The following is a 22,570-nucleotide window of genomic DNA, read 5'->3' on the forward strand; positions in this document are numbered from 1 at the left end:
ACACACACACACACACACACACACACACACACACACACACACACACAAAGGGAAGCATAGCAAGGGCATAAAGCAAGGGGGAAATTATATTCACACTGTATTAAATTATGTTGATTTGAGGACTAATTAAGAATGGTACAGTAACCTAGCATGTTCCTTCAAATGTCATCAGTGGAATGGTTAGGAAGTTGCTTCAAGATCCCACTCGATACATGTTAGTTAGATAGATTAGGTAGGCTTTAGATACTAATTTTTGCATAGTGTTACTTAGTTCAGTTATAATTAAGTTAATTAGGATATCAGATGTTTAGAGGAGGGGCATTCTCCCTCTAAATGTTCTATTTGCTCAACTTTTACTATGTTCCTTCGATAGCTGAGCCAGGCACTTCTGAGCAATGGATGATCAGATGGATATAAGAATGGCCATACTGGGTCAGACCAATGGTCCATCTAGCTCAGTATCCTGTCTTCCAACAGAGGCCAATGCCAGATGCTTCAGAGGGAATGAACAGAACAGGCAATCAAGTGATCCATCCTCTGTTATCCACTCTCAGTTTCTGGCTAAGAGAGCCTAGGGACACTCAGAGCATGGGTTTGAATCCCTGACCATCTTGGCTAACAGCCATTGGTGGACCTATCCTCCTTGAACTTATCTAGTTCTTTTTTTAATCTTGTTATAGTTTTGGTCTTCACAACATCCTTTGGCAATGCGTTCCACAGGTTTGACAATGCATTGTGTGAAGAAATACTTTCTTTTGTTTGTTTTAAACTTTCTTCCTATTAATTTCATTGGGTGACCCTTGGTTCTCGTGTTATGTGAAAGAGTAAAGAACACTTCCTTATGCACTTTCTCTACAGCAGTCAAGATTTTATAGACCTCTATCATATCCCTTCTTAATAGTCTCTTTTTCCAAGATGAAAAATCCCAATCTTTTTAATCTCTCCTCATACAGAAGCTGTTCCATTCCCCTAATCATTTTTGTTGCCCTTCTCTGTTCCAATTCTAATATATCTCTTTTGAAATGGTGTGACCAGAACTGTGTGCAGTATTCAAGGTGTTGGCATACCATGGATTTATATAGAGGCATTATTATATTTACTGTTTTATTATCTATCCCCTTCCTAATGGTTCCTATCATTCTGTTAGCTTTTTTGACAGCCGCTGCACACTGGGAAGATGTTTTCAGAGAACTATCCACAATGACTACAAGATCTCTTTCTTGAGTGGTAACAGCTAATTTAGATCCCTTCATTTTTTATGCATAGTTGGGATTATGTTTTACAATCTGCATTTCTTTGCATTTATCAACAGTGAGTTTCATCTGCCACTTTGTTGTCCAGTCATCCAGTTTTGTGTGATTCCTTTGTAACTCTTCGCAGTCTGCTTTGAACTTAACTATCTTGAGTAATTCTGTATCATCTGCAAATTTTGCCATCTCACTGCATATCCCTTTTTCCAGATCATTTATGAATATTTTGAACAGCACTGGTCCCAGTTCAGAAACCTAGGGGACACCACTATTTACACTTCTCTCCTTTCTGAAAACCGACCATTTATTTCTACCCTTTGTTTTCGGTCTTTCAACCAGTTACTGATCCATGAGAGGAACTTACCTCTTATCCTATGATTGTGAAATCACAGAGGGAGGAGTTTTTATTCATGTTATTATATAATGTCAAAAAAGATGGGGGCCTTTGCCCTATATTGGATTTAAGGAAATTAAACACCTAACATGAGGAAATGAAATTTCTTTTTATATCTCTAACTTCTATTATCCTTCCTCTTTCCCTTCAGGATTGTTTTCCAGCTCTGCATTTAAAAGACACATATTTCCTTATTTCATTAAGATAATGTCATCGGAAATATCTGTTTCATGGTAGGAGAGAACCACTTTGAGTACAAGGTCCTCCCTTTTGGGTTGTCTATAGCCTTCAGGGTGTTTACAAAATGCCTGTCTGTAGTGACAGCATACCTAAGAAGGCAGGGATGTATGTGTACCTATACCTAGATGACCACTTAATAAAAGTGTCATCCACGGAAGATGTAAATCAAATATGTAACCCTTTTTCACTCTGGGATTACAAATAATTGGGAAAAATAATTTGTAAGGCCTCGATCTTTTCCACCTGAGGTTTAATATCTTCTCTTCCTGGTAGTTACCTAGGCATTGATGGTCCAGTTAGCCTGCATCCTGTCAAAGGCTATACATTCAGAATGATAGCATTTTATATACAAAGTGCAGGGCTCTGGTGAATCATGTCTGGAATGGTTTGTTTGAATTCCCTTGCCCTCTGTTCTGATCCCAGTGAAGATGTCTTTCAACCAAGCAGTAAATCATCATATTATATTAGACCTTATATCAGGAGCTCACAGCTTTTTACAAAGGTGGTAGGTATTATCCCCATTTTGAATACAAGGAATCTTAGGCACAGAGAGAATAAGCAAGTGGCCAAGAGTTATACAATGAGTCAATGGCAAGTCCAGAACTAGAACACAGGACTTCTGATTCCCAGTCACCTGTTGTAGCTATTACACAATACTGTCTGCTTATGCTACCTAGCTCTGGGATTGCAGGTATATGCACTACAATATATTATGTCAAGTGCAAAAAGAGGACAAAAATACCATAGCACTAATGCATCATTAATATTGAGATCTCAAGCACTCAGGAAATTATAAACATTAGAATTTCTCCTGCAAAACCAGCTCAACCACATTCCACATCATCTCTATCTTATGGTATACATTAATAACAAACAATAATTCAGTGCATTATATTTTAAATTTAACAGGGAAACAGGAATAGAATGTATAAGATGAGATGCAGTGTGGCCAAGATAATGGTGTGGGAGGAATCTTAACATGATGAACTTCCTGAGAGCTGGATTTATAATAAAGCAAAGGTGTGTCCTTCCTCTTCCCCATCTCAATTTAATCTCTTTTTGCTCCTTCCTTTCCAAGAAAAAAGAACAAATTAAGAGTTGAAAAAGCTGGAGTTTGTGTCTTACTGGCTTTTTAGTGGACTTTAACATTCTGTGTGTCAGGGTAGTTTAGGTTATCATACCTAGGGTTACTATATTAAAACATTTAAAAAAGAGGACACTCCACTGGGCCCCGGCCCCACCCCTTCACCGCCCCAACTCCACCCTTCCCCGGCCCCGCCCCAACTACGCCCCCATTCCAACCCCTTCCCCAAAGTCCCCGCCCCAACTACGCCCCCTCCCCTCGGCGCCCCGCATTCCCCCTCCTCCTCCCTCCCAGCCACGCAAAACAGCTGCCCGAGCGCTACCAGCTTCATGGTTTGCCAGGCAGCCCCCAGACCTCCAGACCCTGTGCCCCCAGCCGGGCGCTTCCCCAGTGCAGCCGGAGCCCGGGAGGGGAAGCGCCCGGCCGGGGGCGCAGGGTCTGGAGGTCTTGGGGCTGCCCGGTAAACTGTGAAGCCGGTAGCGCTTGGGGAGCTCCGCTTTTCAGCTGCACAGAGCTGAGGTGTCTAGGGGGAGCAGCAGCAGCCGCCGCCGCCGGAGCCGCTCTAAGGTAAGCAGGGGACAGGGATGCCGGCAAAGCATTTTCCCGGACATGTTCGGCTTATTGGCAATTCCCCCCGGACGGGGATTTGAGGACCAAAAAGCCGGACATGTCCAGGAAAATCTGGACGTATGGTAACCCTAATCATGCCTGCTTCTTGGTGGTTTCAAAAGCCTAGCTAACAGCCTGACGAGATCCATAGCAGAAAGTTACACCAAGCTCTGAAGAGAGAATCAGTTACCAGGTTGTGAGCTCCTCACATGTGGTCCCTCTGCCAAAATGGATATCAGGCTAAAGATGCTTGTGTCTCTAGTCCTATTACAAGATTCCACAGTCTGAATTTTGTTTGAAATTGTAAAGTCAATTTACAATTGTAAATTGACTTTACAATTTCAAGAGATGCTGCCCTCTTTTAATGATGCCCAACACATCAATAACACACATACTAGCATTCTACCTTTACAGATACTACAGAACACTTCAGGAACAGAACACACGAGTATAGTTGAAGAAAGTCTTTCCCAAGGCAAAATTTGGGTTTAAGTCAGGTGTAGAAAACAGCATGTCTGACTACTGCTTCCTGGGTTCATGACCCTTCGTATGCATATTAATTAGTATATTAGCATACTCAGCACATCCTCCTTTTAACAACCAAAGAACAAAACAAAAACCTATTCAATGATGAAGAAGTGAAACATGATTCCACTTCTGCTCAGTAGCTTTCAGTTAGTTTCTTTGGTTTTTGACGAATCTGCCCTTGAGACAGTCTCCTCCACTGGGTGTTTTGAGACAACATCAGTTTCTTGTGGTGGGGTGGTGTGATTCCCAGATAATCAACCTGGGTATCTGATGATCTTGTGTCTGATATATCCACAACCTTTGTAGTCTCAACAGGCTGTATCATTCCAGTAATAACACCAACACATACTGAAATGTCCCTAATTTGATGTGTAGGTGGTCTTACTGGTAAATCCTGTATTACCTGTGAAGGTAGCTCATCTGGGAAATTTATTACTGGTACCAGTAAGAGATGCTTACAATTCTATCTCAACAAAAAATTTTATTTTGTTTTGATCTCATATGATTTTGGAGCAACCAGATGAATCACCTCAGTCTTACCTTCTCAAGAACCATTATTCTAAATTTTAACAGTTTCTCCAGTGTGTAGTTCCCTCTTTACATCTTTCCTTTTCCTTCTGCACCCATTTGTGCCTGAGCTACACCCTATCTGATCTCTAGCTGATGATGTTTAGTTCATATCTGATACCCTAGCAGAAGCTCCACAGGTGACTTGCCACCTTCTAATGCAGTAATAGGGTCCTCCATCACATGTATTTTTTTTTTAAAGTCTCAACAGTTTTACACCACAATCTGCAAGCTCATTACCCTCTGGATACCTAGGACTAGAAGTAATATATTCAAATCCATATTCATCTGCAAAAATCTTGAAGTCTCTACTAGCAAACTGAGGTCCATTCTTGGTCCTCACTACTTCTGGAATCCCAAATCTAGCAAAAAATAGCTTTGAGTTTCCTGATGACCTGGTTTCATGTGGCTTCCATCAATATTTCTACCTCTGAGTAGTTTGAGTATGCATCAAATATATCCAAATAATCTCTGTCCTCTATGGTAAAAATATCTTCTCCCACTGTGTCCTAAACTTAAGCTATCACATCCATATTTATTCGTGGGTCTTTGGGTATGGCTGGCCTATAGATTTGGCATGTGGTACAGGAATTTAACATATCAGTGATGTTGCCATTCATGCCTGACAAATAGATTATATTCGGGATGGAAAAAACAACTCATGCCTAAACAGCATGTTTCTTTCAGTGTCTATGGTTGATGGTGTCCTTCTCAAGCATAAGCACATCGTGATCCAACTGAACTCAGAAACAAACATGCTAAAGGCCATTCATGAAGGGCACGTGGGTATAGAGAAGTTCTAAAGAAGGGCACAGAAAGCAAAGCATGAATCATGGACTACAGCATCTTATCCTTCACTGTAGCTCTTTTCAACTGTGCCCACATGCAAGGTGAAATGGGTCCTGAATATTTTACCATGATGATGTGAATACATATGTCAGATTATTTTTCTGATGTTCGTGTGTTTCATTACTAAAGTTTTGATTCCTTGCAACAAGTTGTGTTCTATATTAAACAGCTTGCATGTCAGTCCCAATTGTTGACTTGATTCCAGGTCCAAAATAGGTGTTCCCTCTCCTGTAACAATAACTAAACTTAGTCTTTTCTTATGTGTCAGTCTGAGCTGGCATCTGCCCACCACAGAAATAGGGAGTCCATTGTAACCTGTTAGGACACTTGCTTGTTTCTCCAGCGGGGGCTCGTATTTTAAAGTTTGCCACACTCATGCTGATAATTATATTGGAGTCAGCACATATGTCTATGTTATATGTGATTTGTGAGCCATTAGTGTTCAGAGTAATGAACCAGTTCTTGTCTATTGACAGCAGTTGCTCTATGTCATCAACATATACCGCCTCCTCATTGAAGCTATCATCATAATTCTGGATTGCATCCATGGTTCTCTGTTGTCTGCATTGGTTAGCAAAATAGTTGTACTTGTGACACACTCTGTACTTTTGTCCAAATGCTGGGCATTGTCTACAAGCAAGTTTGGTTCCACACTTTCCATAATTTTCCCCCTTTCCTTATATAGACTGTTGTCCATGTATTGCTTTCTTGTGTGTATTTCCTTCTTGTCTTGCTATGCAGTGACTGCCTGCACAGTGTCCCTGTCATCCTCTTTGCTTAAAGCCTGTATTTGCAGTTTTGCCTGTTCTGCTGATTTGCAGATGTTTATGGCCTTTCCCAGAGTTAAGTCAGTCCTTCAGTAGATGCTTCTGTACCTTTGCATCATTACAGCCTACCACCAGCCTTTCTCTAATCAAGGAATTGCTTATGGGCACAAAGTTGCAAGGGTGGGTCTTGTGCTTCAAGTCTGTGATGTAATACTCAATGCCTTTGTGGTCCTTTTCCACTCTTGTGTGGAAAATAAACCTTTCATAAGTTTCATTCTTTCTAGGGATGCAATGAGTCTCAAATTGTGCTAAGATCTTATCAAAATCTTTACTGTTGTTGGGGAGAGCTTCCCCGCCACCTACAGATAGCAGTAAAGTCTACTTTATGGTCTCTGCTCAAGGAGCCTTGGTCTGTTGTCACTATGTATAGCAAAAAACCCCACTGTTTAAACCTCTTCCAGGATTCCTCTACGTCTACATTCCGCACTAACTTCAGTTCCAGTGGTGGCTTTATGCTATCATTTTTTTTTTTTAACTGTGTGTGTTTCTGGAGCAGGGAGGGAAGCTCCTCTAGTCTGCTCTCTGGTGTAATGGCTGATTGAAACAGTTCCTCTCTCCTTTACGTGCTGCTTTTAAATGTTCTCCAGACAACAGTCTCCCATCTGGCAACTCCTGGTACCATGTACTGTTTTGCCCTCATGAGGTATACACAGTTTTATACAAAGAATTTTATTAAACAGTTATAACTTAACTTTTAGTGGTAGCTGTGTTGCTGATCCTGTATTGTGTGCTGGCACTGTCTTGCTCTTCATCTCTGCAAAATGTCTGACTACTGCTTCCTGTGTATATGCATTTGCATACTCAGCACATTATTCTTTGCTAAGCCCTAAACACCAGACTGCTGTCAATCCCCATGAGAAGAAGACACCCGTGTGCACCTCTACTGACACAGTCTACAGAGCTCAGTGCTGAAATAAGGCATACTTGATCCTTCAGGGTACACATGCACATCTCACCATAGCACAGTGACAGCTCTGTGAACCTGCTCAGCTAATCCTTCCCCCATTCAGTACAGCCATACCCAGTACACCAAATTCAGGTGGAGTGCACACAGATAAATGCTGGAATTCAAATCTGTGGAACACAACAAACAGTGACACATTCCTGGTTCTTATTATAGCAGCACCATTATTGAACCATTCCCATGTGAGCTCTAGGGGACAGAACTAAGGTTGCATTGTGAAGGTGGTATGCACCTTAACTTTATGTTTCCTGACTTTGAGGTTTAAGATTAGTCCTTCTCCACATTCTGGAAGGACACAAGACTGCACAGGGCAACCTTAACTCCACATTAATGAAGTTTGGGGGCAATTAATATTGGTGATGTAAGAGCAAAATCCAAACTTTAACTGAGCTGCTGATCTGAACTTTCTGTAACATTTATAATAATAATTAAATTCAACAATCAATACTTTCAGATTAATTACAACTGAATTTCTTTAAACATAGCCTGTGCAAGATTTTAATTAACTTTGACTATATGGAAAGTCTATAGTGTCTGCATTATTCCATTAAGATAATTCAGAGCAAAGAAAAATGCAATTTTAATAGTCCCCTTTTAAAATAATTGTAGCTCCTAAACTCATTAAGATTTGTTTGTAAATTCTCAAAGGGGTGTACTTTTGGGGAGAATACATTATTTTTCAGACATGACGATGAGGTTAAATTCTTGCTTTAAATGGAGAATGCAACTGAACCTCATCTACAGAGTCACGACCAACACCTCTATAATGTAATGTTCAGTTAAACACAGTAAGTAGGAGTTAAAGCTCTGTGTTTGTTCAGGATCATAGGAATTGCCAGATTGGAAAAGATCTGAGTCTATCTAGTTTAGTATTCAATCTCCCAACAGAGGCCAGTACCAGATGTCTCAGACTATAGTAGATAGGTTTAATGCGAGATAATCTGACCCTTCCCCCCCCACCCCACCCCCAATTTAGTTTTTCTCCTGATCTCTGGTATCGAGAGATTGATTTAAACGCTGAAGCAGGAGGTTTGATGATCCTTCCACAACATTTTTGTTATAACTATCATTAGCTATGATAATTCTGGATATCCATAAATGTTCAATCCCTTTTTCAATCTTGTTTAGTTCTTGGTGTTCACTCCATTCTCTGGGAGTGAGTTCCACAGGCTAATTGTGCATTGCATGGAAAGATATTTCCTTTTACTGGTTTGGAATTTCCCACCTTTTAATTTCACTGTGTCCCCCTTTGTCAGACAGGAGAATGGCTTTTTCTAATGGATTGTGGACTTGTGTTTTGCTAAAAAGTTTCATATTAGGGGTAAATTCTGAGAAAATAAATGATTGAGAACTCTGAGTGCTGGGAAATTTGTGACATTGATTCAGCACAGAACAGCCCCTAATGGGGGAATGAGACCAACGGAAATTAGTGGGTGCTGAGATCTATGAAAATCTGCCCTGTCTCTCTCACACTGCACTCACCTTCCCAACCCTCCCACTCAACCCCTATGTTCATCCTCTGCCCCCCTTCACATCCATACGAATGGCCCTCACATTCACCCCCTCACACCCACACCTACACACCCTTTACTTGCACTCATGCCCTCACACTCTGCAATCCCACTCTCACCACAGTCACTCCATGTACTCATCCCCCGTCACATTAACCCCCTGGACCCCACTCCATCATTCAGCCTTACACATGACCCCAACCACTCCACACTTATTCCCCACTCACACCTCCTCCTCACATACCCTGCACCCAACCCTAACCCCATTCATATCCTGCACCCACCCCAGCACACTGACCCCTGGCACTCACACCCCAGACCCCTGCAATCTGACTCCCTGCACTCAGCCTCTACAGCATTGGTGGGCAACCTGTGGCCCATGGACTGCACGCGGCCCATCAGGGTAATCTGCTGGCGGGCCGTGAGACAGTTTGTTTACATAGACTGTCCGGAGGCATGGCTACCCACAGCTCCCAGGGCTATGGTTCGCCATTCCTGGCCAATGGGATCTGCGGGAAACAGTGGCCGGCCCGCCCCCAAGCCCCACTCACAGCAACCACCTCATACACCCTATGCCTACTTCTGTGTCTCACACTCCCTGCCTTTCCCTGCCACACTCTCCCCTGCACTGAATAGCAACTCCCCATCCACTGTATTCACCCCTTCATATTCACCTCCCACCCTACACTCTGTATGTGCATTCCCCACAATACTCACCCCCACCCACCCATACTCCCTGCCCTCTCTATATAAGCTGCATGCACTTCCTACTGCCACGATACTCCCTCTGCCCTCCTCCACACCCTGAAACCCCTCATGCTCCCCCCCACTTCTTCACACTCACAACCTGTACTCACCCCACCACACTCACCCTGCTCCCAACCCCCACCACATGCTCATCTGTCCCTTTTCCTACTCATGTCTCCAGCACCCTCCACACTCCCCTACCCTCTCCCACTCCTCTCCCACTCTGCATCCAGCCCCTGCACATTCCTTTCCCATCCTGCACATTCATCCTCTGCACTCAAGCCCAATCCCACCACATTGAACCCAACCCACTCACTCACCTCTTGAACTAACACATCCATGTTATCCCTTCCACCTCGTCTCACACTCACCCCACACCCTCACGCACCCTGCATCCACACCTGAGCCTCACTCGCAGTCCCTCTACACTCACTCCCAACTCTGTGCTCCATCCCCACGTGTCCTGTCCTCTCCAGCCCCACCACACTCAGTCCCTGGACTCACCCACTGCCCTCACCACCACAGGAAACCTGCAGCCACCCTCCAACTCCCTCCACATTCAACCCCAACCACCCCTGCGCTCAATCCCACCCCTTCTCACACTCGTACCCTTAACACCTCAGTCCCCCAACAACCTGCCCTCACCCCATCCATAACAACCATTGCACTCCCACCGTACAATCACCCAAACACCTCTACCCCCTCACAATTGCCTACCACCCTCTTCCATACCCAGCACCTATTTGTTTGTATTCACCATGAACTTCATTCCACCTCACACTCATACTCCCAACATCCCTACCCTCACCCCACCTCCCTCACACACCTTGTATCCTTCCCCATCTGAACCACTCATCACCTCCACACCCTAACACACATTGTACCCACCCTTTATCTCCCCTCACATTTACCCCTCCATCTCCCCTCACACATACCCCGAACACCCACTCCCTCACATGCCTGCACACTGCCCCAGTCCCCCTGCAGTCATCCTCCCTCATAGCCACCCACACTAATCCTTGTTCCCCTTTCCTACCCCACTGTACTTCCACCCTGCACTCATCCCAACATATTCAACCCCTGCCTCTTCAGATCACACACCCTGCTCTCTCCAACTCCCTTCTATAAATCCTGCACTCCTTCACTGCCCCTGCACACACCCTGCACTCAACACCTACCCTTCCACACACACCCTCACACATCCTGTACTTACCACACAAACCCTGTACTCACCCTCCCCCCTTCATTTTAATCCACTAGACCCCATTTCCTTCTGAGAAATGGGAAATAGAACCCAGGAATCCTGACTATCAGTTTCCTGTGTTTAGCCCACTAGACCTCATTTCCTTCTCAAAGCTGAGTATAGAACAAAGCAATACTGACTCCCACGGCCCCATCTCAAATGAGTAGACTCCACATCCCTGCCAGAGCCAGGAATAGAATCCAGGAGTCCTGACTCCCAGCCCCCACTGCTCAAAACTTTAGACCTCATACCCTTCCAGTTTCTCCCAACATCCTCGCATATTCACCTGCTGTTTTCCCACCTTGATTTTCGAACATAAAATAAGCAAAGAAAGAGATATAAGCAACTTTGACCAGCAAAAGTAATTCTTTTGCTATTAATAATCCTATAATATTTCACACCAAGGGTCTTAAATCCTCTTAGACTGGGATTAGAAAATTAGAGCCAGATTTTCAAGAGCTCAGCTCCCATTTAGGCATCTAAATGAAGTGGTCTCAGCACCCTTGAAATCCTGGCCATTTCACTGATATTCCTAAATAGGAGCTGGACCGTTTGAAAATCTGGCCCCTTAGTCTGTGTCACTGGCATTCTCTTTTTTCTGGCTGGCTGATTACAGTTTACTTATAAGGTCTATGTTCACATCTTTTTATAGGGTTCTTTCCCAGCTTAATGTCTTCTGGCATTTGGCACTTTTAACCCAAGAGAAACAGCCATCTACAGCTCCTAAAGTTCTCCTTTGTGTACTACCTACCTACTGGCTTCTTGTATTCTGCAACTCTTTTCATTCCAGCCAGTAACAAACAAAAAAATAAAAATAAAAATCACTCATGTTTCTCTTTTCTACTTGCCAAGGGCTAGGACTGGATGAAAGGGGATGGATCACTCTGATAATTGCCCTGTTCTGGTCATTCCCTCTAAAGAATCTGGCACTGGCCATGGTCGGAGACAGGATACTGCTCTAGATGGACCATTGTTCCAACCAAGTATGGCCATTCTTATGTTCTTTCTTATTAGGAGTTTTCAGGGTATTTTTAAACCATTATCCAGCTTTCTCCATGACTTACCAGAAACTCTAGACCTCTGATCTCGTCAGCAAGTCCTTCCATATTCACAAAGGTAGAATAGATAGAAGAGTGTTTGCGTACCACCAGGGGAAAAAGAGAGAAAATTAAACATATATTTATTGAGCCAATGGGTCCTTCATGCCTGGCCCTAACATGGTGCCCTGAGGGAAGAGAGCATGCAAGGAAGCTTCCCTCTTTTGTGCTTCCCACACATGGCCCTCTCACAGTTGAACTCACTGTTCTAAGGGGAGTGCCGGGAGGGACTCTGTGTGTGTGTGTGTGTGTGTGTGTGTGTGTGTGTGTGTGTGTGTGTGTCCTGGACAGAATCCCTCCCCAAGCTCCTCATTTGGCTAACGTAGCTCCAGTTCTCCTCTTATTCAGGCCAGTGGTTAAATGCCACAATTTAGCTCTAAATATTATTGCTTGGGGGGATGTATCTATAATGCTCAGTAAGCAGGTTTGCCAGGATAAGAAGGCACAACACTTCTTATCTGCAGTAGCATTCTCCTCAAAATGAGTCTCCTCAAACTTCTGGAAACATGTTTGCACAGGACATGCTCAGTTTTAACACAACTGTTAGCACAATTACTCCCCTACTTGCAACTTGATACCACTCCTTGCAATACTGAGGCCAGCCAAAGGTGGCAATAATCTCATTAGATGCTTCTCTACAGAAAAGGGTTTCTGTCCTCTGCTCCGGCTCCTGACAATGCGGAACCTTCTCTCATCCTCCAGAAATGTCTCCTTTTATAATTTGGCACAGAAATCTGACTTTGCAATTGAAATTAGCTTGTGAAAGATGCCAAATTACAAAACAGTATTTTCCAGTGTTAGTAACATTTTTAAAAAAATCAGAGAAATAGGGTAGAAGAAACACTGTAGGACATTTTTAGATTTATTCCATGATGTTATGCTTCTTTTAGAGACATTTTTGTGTGCGTATGAAAACAACTGCAGATCATAAATTGAGTGCCTGTTTTGTTAAACTAATTATGCAAACAGCTTGACAAATCTATTTTTCATATTAGAAATAAGTTAACTTCAGCTAGGTATACTTTAATTTTTTAAAAATGAATTATGTACTAATTTGGTTAATTAGGCCAGACTGAGAAAATTCTGATTGCTGTGTTAAAATATTTTTAAGTGGTATGAGAGAAACTAGTTGTATAAATAAACTTATGCTATCAAAACTGAAAATAACATTAATGCATTGACATCATTTAACTTTCCTGAGATATTGTAGACAGCACCTGTGCTGGTATATAGTGCTGTATTTTAGTGTTAAGGTATTGTCTTGTTTGTTACTTTGTTGATCTGACCTGGTAGGTTAGCAAGAAGTTCAGTACTGCCTGTGTGTACTGGAGTTGGTACTTGCAATGGCCCAATAAATCTCTGTACGTCTATAAGTTAGTATTACAATTAGAGGAAATGAATTCAAGATGGCAAAAGTACTTTTGCCTGAGAAGAAATTTACTGGTCATGCAGAGGAGGCTGAGATGGGTGAATACTTGACTGATGTGGAGCTGATGCTGTCTTTGAATGAGTGGTCTGATAAAAGAATAGCACAAAGTGTCTAGCAATGTTTTTGGATGGTTATGCCAAAGCATTTTACCAGCAGCATTCCAGTATAGTTTGTGAATCTTATAGATAGTTACACAAACGCTTATATGCTTATTATGAGGGGGGATTGGCCCTTTTGAAATTAGTGTACTGCAATGTTCCTTCTAATTTTTTCCATCCATGTGAGGAATGAATTTTGTTATATTCACCATATTGAGGTAATGTGTGGATGTGCACCATCAGTAGAAACAAAAAACTTAGATAAAATTTATATATTTTAAAAAGTTACCATAGGGATAATAACTCCAGCCAGGATAGGTTAGGCATTTTAGAAATCACTACTCAAAGAATTAAATTTAAGCATAAGAGAGAAATAAAAATTATAAAATGCATAAACCAGTCAAAAACCTAAAATAACAGCACTTTGCAGAATAAAATTACAGAAATATATGTGCATTGCAGGAAGTATCAAGAAATAACAACAACAACAACAATAATACAAGTATGTGTTTAGAGGTGAGTGTGAAAGACTGTGTGTGTGTGAGAGAGAGAGAGAGACAGAGACACAGGCAGCCCCTTTAAGTAGATGGGCACTCAGCAGTTTGAAGCCTGCTTGTTCAGACACAGCAACTGCCTCCAGCAAGCTCTGTCTCATGACTCACTCCTGAGCCTGGTCATGCCCCCCCGCCTCCACCCACACAGCCAGCAGGAGGGTCTCGGGAGCAGCTGGCTAGGGACTCCAAGACAGAGGGCAGGAGCAGCGTGGCAGTGCAGGGAGGGACACCTGACATAGACTGCTGAGCGGCTGCGCAACCGCACAGCTTAGAGGGAACTTAGGTGTACTGGAAGGAATGGCAAGCCAGGAGGAGGAAGACACACAAACTTCATAGTGTTTGTTTGCATTGAAGAGACTGTTCAATAGTGCATTTCCTTCCTCACCCTGTCCAGAAGATGTCTTGAGTGAATTACAACCTAGTGTGCTGAATCTGGAACTATCAATACAAAAAGGGTATATTGTTAAGTGGCAAGACATTAGTAAATCCTATGTGAAAAGTTAGTTGATAAATGGCTTAACAGGGGAACTTCATGACCTGCTGGTGAAGGAAGATAACATACTAGATAAATCTGTGCACCAGATTATATGCAGAGTTCAGAATGTGAAAGAAGAAATTGGTGCTTAGTGCACTGGATGAGGTGCATAGAACCCCCACTTCTGGCCTTCAAACAATCCCCCCCCCCTTGCCAAGCTCATCATCACACACAAGCTCCCCACAGACCAAGGGTACGTCTACACTACGAGATTAATTCGAATTTAGATAATTCGAATTTGGGAAACAGATTGTATAAATTCGATTGTGCGCGGCCACACTAAGCACATTAATTTGGTTTTTAACCACATTAATTCGGTGGTGTGCGGCCACACTACCCCATTAATTTTAACCACATTAATTCGGTGGTGTGCGGCCACACTACCCCTAATTCGAATTAACAAAATCGATTTTGGTGCTACTCCGCTCGTCGGGGTGGAGTACAGAAATCGATTTTAAGTGCCCTTTAATTCGAAGTAACTGGCTCCGTTGTGTGGACGGGTTAAGGATTAATTCGGATTAACGCAGCTAAATCCGAATTAAAGTCGTAGTGTAGACCAGGCCAAAGATACAGAAATTCAAAGCAGCAGAGACGCTGACGTAACAGCAGATGCAAAACTTGCAGACATATCTCCACTGCTATGATAATCACTTCATCCCACAACACATTTTTCAGGATCCATGGGTCCTACACATGCCTTTTATAACATGTGGTGTACCTTATCCAGTGCACTAAATGCCCCAATAAAAACTATGTGGGTGAAACCAGACAATCAATATGCTCTTGAATGAACTCGCACAGAAAAAATGATAAAAGAAAATAATATATCACCTCTAGACAATCACTTTTCACAAAACGATCACTCCATACCTGACCTCTCAGTCCTGCTCCCCAAAGGAAACCTGCACAACATTTTCAAAACACAAGCCTGGGATCTTAAATTCATAACTTTTCCAGACTGTAAAAATCATGGTCTTCATAAAGACACTAGATTTATGGTTTATTATGACAATCTGTAACCCACTATTCCTCTTTTTCTGTTCTATGACTGCAGGGGTCTTAGTGGGTCACTTCATCTTGGATGGTCCCTCAGAATATGTGTTCGATATTTACACTAAATCTCTTCCACCTTATATTTAGCTGTGATGCTCTCAGTACCTTTTCCTGCCCTGAATAAGAGCTCTGTATAGCTTAAGAGCTTGTCTCTTGCACCAAAAGAAGTTGATCTTAAAAGATATTACCTCACCCCAGAAGGGCCGGAAGCTCCCTAGAAGTGGGGGGACACTAACGCCTGAACCGTGGCCCCACCCCCAGCTCGCTCCTCTCCGCCCCCCCATCACTCACCCTTAAGGCAGGTAAAAGTAGGAGAGCACAGCTTTCCCACTATTAAAAGTGATGGGGGCATGGCTCCCTGGTCCCCCCTGTTCTGGCACCCCTGACTTGTCTCTGCTTAGTACTATGGCAAACACACCATTAAAAAACCCTTCAATCTTTTATTAAAGATACAGAAAAGAAGGGAAAACAAAGTATTTGAAATGTAAAGTATTAAGTAAGGCTTTGATTTTAACATCCCTTTTGCACTTTCTGTTTAGTTGTAGGAAGCTTTTAGAAGAAAAATAACCTTGTTTGACAGTCTTAGCTTGCAGTAAAAATAACCATCCTCTTCGGAAAAAGAGAAGTTAGTTGAGTTGTTGCTATTTTTTGTCTGATCTCCATTTGTGATGGGTATCACAGGCCAAGGGAGGCTGAGCCTCTCCGAACAGCAGTGGTCCCATCCATGCTCTGCTCCCAGGCACTCTCCTGCTTCCCACTCTTCCCACATAGCCCAGGCTAGGGCTGGGGCTAGGGTGGTCCGGCCTGCAGCCCAAGACTCAGGGCATCTGGGGCTGGTTCTTGGTTGGGGGGAAATAGTGAATATGAAAATGTCCCTTGTTAAATTGCTGCTCCCTTGGTACATTTTCTGTCTACTTATTGTGCAATAAAAGAAAAAGTAGTTACCACAAAAACATTAAATCATATTTTATTATGTCCATAGTACATTACTTGTCCAGGCTCAAGCATGCCATTCAGGTACAGCCCCACAGTACAGGGGAATGTGGAGTAACCCTGGCTCTAAGGGGGAACTGTCATGGGGAGTACTTCTGTCTCAGAATTCTTCCCTGAGCTCCTTAGTACACAGAGAAGTGCACCACTGCTACCCCTCATTGTGCTAGTCCTACTCTTTGACTGGTGCAGAAAGGGGAATTGTGCACCCACAAAGCAGTAGGAAGGGTCAGCAATTGTGCTTTACCCTTCTGTAGTTACATAAGGTGGAGGGATTGCTCCTTGTTTCCTCCTGCTGACACCAAAATGTGTACCCATATAAAGGCCAAACACAATTTGTCTCTCCAGGATATTGAAAATTCCAAAGGATATGTCCACTCTGCATTTAGACACCTGCAACTGACCTGTGCCAGCTGACTCGGGCTCACGGAACTCAGACTAAGTGGGTGTTTACTTGTGGTGTATATGTTTGGGCTTAGGCTGCAGCCGGAGGTCTGGGCTCCAGCCCACGCCAAAACAGCTACACCGCAATTAAACAGCCCCTTAGCCTAAGCCAGTTGTGGGCAGCCTGTGGGCCGCATGCGGCCTGTTGGGGTAATCCGCTGGCGGGCCGCCAGACAGTTTGTTTACATTTGCACAGCCACCCACAGCTCCCAGTGGCTGCATTTCACCGTTCCTGGCCAATGGTAGCTGCAGGCATAGCTGGAGTTGGAGAATTTGAATTAACCTCTCCCTAGGGATTCCCCAGGAAATCCACTTAACCACGTATTGTCCCAAAAATCCATACTTGTCTGACACATTCTCAGTATAGCAGTGTTTCTCAAACTGGGGCTGCTGCTTGTGTAGGGAAAGCCCCTGGCAGGCTGGGCCGGTTTGTTTACCTGCCCCGTCTGCAGGTCCAGCCGATTGCGGCTCCCACTGGCTGTGGTTCACCGCTCCAGGCCAATGGGAGCTCCTGGAAGCGGCGCAGGCCGAGGGACGTTCTGGCTGCTGCTTCCAGCAGCCCCCATTGGCCTGGAGCGGTGAACCGTGGCCAGTGGGAGCCACAATCGGCTGGACCTGCGGACGGGGCAGGTAAACAAACTGGCCCGGCCCACCAGGGGCTTTCCCTACACAAGCAGCGGCCCCAGTTTGAGAAACACTGCAGTATAGTCTTTTGAACTCTTACATCAGTCTTACATTGGTCACATCTACCCCCCTAGAGAGATTACATACAATCACAATAATGCACAAATTTACAAGGTCTTTCAAGGATATTGTAGAAAATTACCATATTTGTTACAGTGTTATGTTTAAAGGGATATATTATGGATATATGATTGGCAGAAAGATGTGCATTGTACTTTCATATGGATGCCTTCACTACTAATAGTAAAGTAACTACGTACAGGAGAGAAGGTGAGCTATTTCAGCATGTGCCCCATGTTTCTTCTAATTGGAATTGTTCCCATTAGTAAATTTGCTCTTTGTATGTGTGCGTGTGTGTGTGTGTGTGTGTGTGTGTGTTGTCTTTTGGCCTTGAAATTAGCTGCAATTGTCTGATTTGCCTTTTTTCTTTGCAGAATCGAAACAATGTGGAAATGAGGAGATTGACGACAATACTGGAAAGACAAACAAGAGGTGAGAGTGAAAATAGAAATCCCCCTTTTCTATAAGAGGGCACTTCTTTCTCTTGTTTTCAATGATGGAAGATTGAGATTAGGTTATTGTCTGTCACAGTTTTGTTAGGGTTGGTTGATGCCAAGTCATAGAAAGCTCAAAAGCAAATCTCTCATGCACTGGAGACTAGTTCCAGGATAATCTGTACAATTTGAACCTTCAGTGTCATTAATAAATAGATAGATAGCCAAGGAAGCACATCAGTCTTACTTAAAAGGTACAATACATGAAGAAACGGAGTTGTTTTCATTAATTTCTGAGACCAGTTTGGAAATCTGAGCTATGATAAAGTAACTCTTATTTTTATCTGCCTAAAAGGACATCCCAAGGCTTCTATAATTATTACTGGGTTTCAGTAAAGCAACAGTCATTCAAACTCAATTCCTGATGTGGTGCTTATTTGTGCTGTGCTTTGGGGCAGTAATGTGGAGGGCTCAGTGATGCTTGCACTGTTTCTTTAGAGCAGGGGTCGGCAACGTTCGGCACGCGGCTCGCCAGAGTAAGCACCCTAGTGGGCCGGGCCAGTTTATTTACCTGCTGACACGGCAGGTTCGGCCGATCGCGGCCCCCACTGGCCGCGGTTCGCCGTCCCAGGCCAATAGGGGCGCGGGAAGCCGTGGCCAGCACATCCCTCGGCCTGCGCCGCTTCCCGCCGTCCCCATTGGCCCGGGACGGTGAACCGCGGCCAGTGGGGGCCGCGATCAGCCGAACCTGCCGCGTCAGCAGGTAAATAAACTGGCCCGGCCCGCTAGGGTGCTTACCCTGGCGAGCCGCGTGCCGAACGTTGCCGACCCCTGCCTTAGAGATATGTGTTAATGAAGCTGTAGCTCACAGAGGGCAAATAGTACTTAACTTGGCTTACCTATTGTATTAATAAATGGATAAACCAATTAAACAAAACAAATGTGGAAATGTAGAAAACAGGCATGGGAGAATCAAGATGACTGTCCCTTATCAAAGAGGTCTCAGAGAAGAGGTTCTGATTTAATTATGATTTAAATTGTGAACCTGCCATAGAACAGAAAAGAGGTCAATTTTAATCTCTCAGCTGCTCTTCAATTATGCTGCCATTTGTACTCCCTCCTTCCAATTACCCAAAGGGATCATCTTATTCCTAAATCTTCAGAATTCCATGGTCTACTGGCCAAAAAATTCCCGAGTACTTTAATGGGAGTCATGTGACTATACCTCCATCAATGTTTTGAAAATGTAAGTAGTTTTTTCAATGCTGAAAATTGCTTCTTGGAACACACATTTTGTCTGGTAGCCGTGAAGTGACATTTATAAAACTTTTGTCCTTTTCCACTCCTTTGCACCCTTCCTTTCTCTTGCTATAACCAAACTGATTGTCTAGGAGAAGGTCCGCAAAATCAGTTATGACAGTATAGTCTCACCCATTGCTATTATAAAAAGGGAGCAATTACCCTTAGTTGCCTTACGTTTAATGGCATTTTTTAAAGCTTTTTATGTAGGTATCACATCATTGTAGTGCTAAACCTGTTCTGGCCTTTTTTCATATTTTAAATGTATGTGATTATACAGAATGTACAACTCAGGAAGGTAATCTGTCATGTAGCTTTGTGTGAACTACAAATTAGTACAGTGTAGTTGGTTGGATAGCCAATGTGGTGCATAAAATAAACAGTGTGTGAAAAATACAGCTCAAGAATGGGGTGTGAGAAGAAAAAAGAATTGGGCGATAATAGGATCAGATTACAATATCTGCTATAAAAGCAGAAACAGTTCACAGGGGTAAGAAACCAAGTAATGGAACAAAAGGAGATAGAGATTATTGAATTAAGTGGATAGTGAATGTGTAGCAGGAAAGAGAAATTAAATTTCAAGGCTATGGAAATCAAAGGGTGAAAGATAAGAGGAACAATGGAAGATCAAGGATATTTCTTTTTTGATAATCAGAAGAATGTGCCTAAAACACATTAATCTTTCATGACCTTGACAAGGAGAGTACTACGAATACCATGTTTCAGTACAGTACAGAGGTACTCCCATAGCTCTCCTATCATCATTCAGCCATTGGGCGGAAGGAGGGCTGCCACAGTGAAAGGCAGGTTCAGATCCTCACAGTGAGTGAAGCACACCGAATATGAATGGTGCAGCTTGGATTAGAGTAATCAGTTACTTAGTTTTGTGCACATCCCAGGTGGTTGTGCTACATTTGAGTTCATCAATCAATATATATCAGCACTTCACTCCACTGTTTAGTGTCTGCTCTGGGCATTGCAGCTACTGTGCTCTGCAGTTCAGCATGCAGGCACCAATTTGCAGAGAGGAAACTCATTTTTCCCTTTCCCAGGGAGTGTACCTGTAAGAGAAAGGAGTCTTGATTTGTGAAAGACCACAGTAGATAACACTGTTGTGATTTCTTATCTTTTAGTCTTCCATTTTCAAGTTACTCTTCAGTTAATAGCTTCTATGGATCTGACAGTTTCATGACAAGGAAGGGAGGAGTGCACAGACATTGCCTGAGTAACTTGTATGGCAAGCTGTAAGCCTTCTTAGTGATCCTGTAAAATAGAATCTCTGAATAAATAACAAATACCGTTAGTGGTCTCCTTCCACATTTGATTTAAGCTACCTTTGAAGATCAGTGGTTTGAGCATTGGCCTGCTAAACCCAGTGTTGTGAGTTCAATCCTTGAGGGGGCCATTTGGGGATTTAGTTGGGGATTGGTCCTGCTTTGAGCAGGGGGGTGGACTAGATGATCTCCTGAGGTCCCTTCCAACCCTGATGTTCTATGATTCTATCAGTCCATTTTACTTTGAATATTCTATGCAGACACCTGCATTAAACGTTGTTCAGTTTGCATTGGATGGACCTATTCTATGATTCTATGAGGTATGGCAATTTCGCTGCAGCTCTTCTCTGTTGCTCAGAAATTCCTGCTCTGTGCTGCCGAGTGCATGGTCTATCTCTAATTAAGGAGCTCCGTAAGGTGTTAGATCAGAGTATGGTCATAGCGTGGTGCACAGCAGGGAGATGTTAAGGTTGCTGGACCACTTGATAAGGCCAGCTGCTATTTCTGAAAGGGGAAGGAGAACACGCCATACTTCCTTCCTCCAAACATATCTTCAGGGCCGTAGCAACAAAGAACGTGGCCCCCTCCAAACATATGTCCAGGCGGGACCCCTTACAATGCAGAAACTGGAATGTGGTATTTATTTTGCCACTTTTAGGGGCTCCCTTCCTTGCGGGGCCCCCTCCGGTCGGAGGGTACGGAGGGCGCTCGCTACGCCTCTGCATATCTTACTGCTTCCAGGTGGGGAGAGAAACACTACAAGCAGCCCATTAAAGCTAGGCAGCCTGGGACAGAAATTAAAAGGCAGGGAGCTAGGGGAGCATGACGAATTTGTGAATTACATCATCTATGAACTACATGTCTATGCAACTTATTCAAATCCATTTAAGGAATTCAGCATCAAAACAGCCCTAATCTTAATCAGTTATTTTAAAATATATTCAAAAAATTTCATTTATATCTCTTTATATTTGTATGTACATCTTAGATCGACAGTTTCTTAAATGCATCACAATGAAAAGAAAAGAAACCGCAAGAAGTAGTCATTTCTCTGTTTGAGTCTGTGATAGATTTCATTTACATAGGATTATTCAGCTTCTGTATTAACTATGCTGTATGCTCTTAAATTTAAAAACCCAACATAGTTAAGTTCTTAGAATTTGTCTGTTCCAAATCAATTAATTATCTGCACTTGTAGCACCTAATTTTGAATGATTGTCAAGAGAATTAAGTAGCTAGTTGGAGCAATATTTCGTGTGTATGTCTCATACATGATTAATTTACTATAATAGTCTAAAAAAGGAAAGAGGTTGATTTCCTATTAGGCTAATAAGTCTTATTACCATTAATAAGGAAGACAGAAAAGTACAGTAGTCACTGATTTTACTGCAAATTAACTAGACATGCCTCTAGACAATGACATTTAATAATCTTTTTTTTTCTTGAATGATGGCTTGACCTATGAAACACATTGAGGTCTTTAAAGTCTCTCTATTTTACTCTGGAAACTGAAATCGATTCCTTTTAGTTATGCTTCTTCTGTAGTTAAGCAGATTCTAAAGCTGATGGTGTAATAAGGGGCTTCAGGGTCAGGCACATGTAGAGAATTTTGGAATAAAGCTCTTTCAATTAGTTGTTTGGAGAAAAAATAACTATTATCCTTCAGAATATGTTGTTTTCCCATGCCAACACTTGAAATAATTCATAGATCTAAATTTAAATGCATTTGGCTTGAACCATAATTCTGGTTCCAAACACCTCTGCATTTTTATAAAGTATGTAATCTAAATACAAATAGGGATCACC

This window comes from Terrapene carolina, unplaced genomic scaffold, assembly GCF_002925995.2.
Source record: "Terrapene carolina triunguis isolate 2854851 unplaced genomic scaffold, T_m_triunguis-2.0 Scaffold48, whole genome shotgun sequence".
NCBI classification, from domain to species: domain Eukaryota; kingdom Metazoa; phylum Chordata; order Testudines; family Emydidae; genus Terrapene; species Terrapene triunguis.